We start from the raw sequence: 3609 nt of genomic DNA, 5'->3' as shown, positions 1-3609 counted from the left end.
GCCAACGTTTTGGGCCAGGCCCGAATTATCAGGGGCGAATTATCGGGGGTAGATGGCCATGTGGAAATTGAATTTTAAACAGATCTTGTCGAAAGAGGCAACATGTTCAAGGGGTTGAATGGTCCTACTTCTGTTTCCAATTCACATGTCTGAATAAAAGCCTGAAGTCTACCAACAGTTCCAAATGCACCTTCTCCAGGGCACCAGGTTCAAGTAGAAGTGCTAATCCATTTGATGAGCATTTCCTCAGAGAAACATTCCCTTCTGATGAGCCATTCTCTGTTCAATGCTTTATGCTTATTCAAGGCAAATCTGAGAGTTGGATTCTGAAGGAGAAGCCAAATAAACAGATGCGGCTTATCAGATATATGAAGGGGATGTACAGATTGAACCCGATAAAGTCGGGTAGGTGTGCAGAGTAAACACTAACATGGATTTATGGAGGAATGGCCTGTTTCATTAATGAATATCCTTTGTGATCAAGAGATCGCCGCACAGGAAATGTGTATTTTCTGACACTTAAAATGCACTTGCAGTCTAGCAAACCGATCAGCTGCTTTGTCATCAAAATAATTTGCATGGCTGACCTCCTTTCCCCTGTCATTCTCCCACATCTACCTCTGCTAACTGTTTATTAAATGGTCTGGACTTGCCAAGCTAATTCACATGCCTTGAAGAGACATTGATGGCCTGTTAAGTCATTTAAAGTGCATATTGAATCAGAGATAGTAGGAACTGCAGATGCTGGAGAATCTGAGACAACAAGGTGCAGGGCTGGATGAACACAGCAGGCCAAGCAGCATCAGAGGAGCAGGAAGGCTGACGTTTCAGGCCTAGACCCTTCATCAGAAATGGGGGAGGGGAAGGGGGTTCTGAAATAAATAGGGAGACAGGGGGAGGCAGATAGAAGATGGATAGAGGAGAGGATAGGTGGAGAGGAAACAGACAGGTCGAAGAGGTGGGGATGGAGCCAGTAAAGGTGAGTGTAGGTGGGGAGTTAGGGGGGGGATTGGGTGGCTGGGGGGGTGGGGGCGTGATGGGGGGGCGGGATGAGGTTAGTAGGTAGGGGATGGGGGTGCGGCTTGAGGCGGGAGGAGGGGATAGGTGGGAGGAAGAACAGGTTAGGGAGGCGGGGACGAGCTGGGCTGGTTTTGGGATGCGGTAGGGGGAGGGGAGATTTTGAAGCTTGTGAAATCCACATTGATACCATTGGGCTGCAGGGTTCCCAAGCGGAATATGAGTTGCTGTTCCTGCAACTTTCGGGTCCCAAGCGGAATATGAGTTGCTGTTCCTGCAACCGTCGGCTTTCCGGAGGGACCACTCTCTCCGTGACTCCCTTGTCCGCTCCACACTCCCTTCCAGCCCCACCACACCCGGCACTTTTCCCTGCAACCACAGGAAGTGCGACATCTGCCCCCCATACCTCCTCCCTCACCCCCATCCCAGGCCCCAAGAAGACTTTCCACATCAAGCAGATGTTCACCTGCACATCTGCCAATGTGGTATACTGCATCCGCTGTACCCGTTGTGGCCTCCTCTACATCGGGGAAACCAAGCGGAGGCTCGGGGACCGCTTTGCAGAACACCTACGCTCGGTTCGCAATAAACAACTGCACCTCCCACTCGCGAACCATTTCAACTCCCCCTCCCATTCCTCAGACGACATGTCCATCCTGGGCCTCCTGCAGTGCCACAACGATGCCACCCGCAGGTTGGAGGAACAGCAACTCATATTCCACTTGGGAACCCTGCAGCCCCCTCCTCCCACCTCAAGCCGCACCCCCATCCCCTACCTACTAACCTCATCCCGTCCCCTTGACCTGTCCGTCCTCCCTGGACTGACCTATCCCCTCCCTCACTCCCCACCTACACTCACCTTTACTGGCTCCATCCCCGCCTCTTCGACCTGTCTGTTTCCTCTCCACCTATCCTCTCCTCTATCCATCTTCTATCCGCCTCCCCCTGTCTCCCTATTTATTTCAGAACCCCCTTCCCCTCCCCCTTTTCTGCTGAAGTGTTTAGGACCGAAACGTCAGCCTTTCTGCTCCTCTGATGCTGCTTGGCCTGCTGTGTTCATCCAGCTCTGCACCTTGTTGTCTCGAAAGTGCATATTGCATAACTTGTTTGGATTGGCTGTCACGCACACTTCAAAAAAAAATTTACAAGCTGATTTCATGGAGATAAATATTAACGAGAAAATTATACCCATTATGTTGCAACAGGCATAAGGACAACATAGTAATCACATCTACAAGCAATGTAAATGGCTTTTTATTGCACATTAGCCGGAGAATCATAAATGAGGAAGGTCCAAGGTTGATCGTCAGAGTGATCTGACTTGGTAAGTCATAGAACTGCACTGTACTTACAGCGTAACACAAATTATTTGGCTCAAATGATCTGTGTCACCCTCTATTCATCACACTGACTTCCTCCCATTCTTCTTCATCTCACCTTCAGATTCTTCAATTCTTACCTTCCTCATGTGTTTGTCTTCTGCTTTACAAACCTCAAGCGCCCAGTGGTAGTGAGTTCCACACTCTAATGACTCTGCGCAACTATCTACAATTTATGACCCTTAGTTCTGAATTCCTACATATGTTTAACAGCTCTATGTGTCTACCCCGTGAAGTCTTTTCATAATTTTAAAGAACTCAATCAGCTCTCCCCCCAGCCTTCTCTTTCCTAGAGAAAACAGCTTCAGTTAGTTCAACTTTCCTGAGGGGTACAACATGGAATATACCTCTCAGTTCTGGTACCGGTACTTTATTTTAAATTTGAAAGCATTTTAAATACTTTTTACACTTTCTCCAGGGCCTGCATATCCCTTTTATAAAATGGAATATGGAGACAGGAATTGTTCACAATTTTCCAAGTCTGGCCTAACTATTGTTTGATACAAGTTTAATACACCTTCTCTGCTTTTCAGTTCTATAACTGCAGAAGTGCGTTCTCATATTTTGCTTCCTTTATGACCTTATGATCACTACTTTTAGCAATTTGCATAACAATTGGTCTCATCCAAGAGGTGGCAGAATGCAGTAGTTTACACTCCTGATTCTGTTTGCTGATCCTTTGATGAAATGCACATGAATGGGTGCAGTTATTATTGGTTATGTTATTGAATTAGCAATCCAAAGTCTTGAACTAATAATCCAACAATCAAATCCCACCATAGCGTCAAAAAATGCTTACAGCCTCAAAGGTGACCGTTCAACCTGTCATGTCTATGTTGGCTCATATCAACAGTAACTCAGAAATTTCCACTGCCCTATCTTTTCTGCCTAGTCCGGCATGTTTATTTTCTCTTCAGATGATTATCTAATTTGTTTTTCAAAGCTGTAATTAAATGTGCCTCTACCACTCTCTCAGGCAGTTCAGGCAGTAAAGCTAATGGCATCAGGGATAGTAGGAACTGCAGATGCTGGAGAATCTGAGACAACAAGGTGTAGAGCTGGATGAACACAGCAGGCCAAGCAGCATCAGAGGAGCAGGAAGGCTGACGTTTCGGGCCTAGACCCTTCTTCAGAGATAACAAGGTGTAGAGCTGGATGAACACAGCAGGCCAAGCAGCATCAGAGGAGCAGGAAGGCTGACGTTTCGGGCCTA

This window comes from Rhincodon typus, chromosome 1 (assembly GCF_021869965.1).
Source record: "Rhincodon typus isolate 14 chromosome 1, sRhiTyp1.1, whole genome shotgun sequence".
Taxonomy (NCBI): Eukaryota; Metazoa; Chordata; class Chondrichthyes; order Orectolobiformes; family Rhincodontidae; genus Rhincodon; species Rhincodon typus.
Note: the sequence above shows the minus strand (reverse complement) of the source record.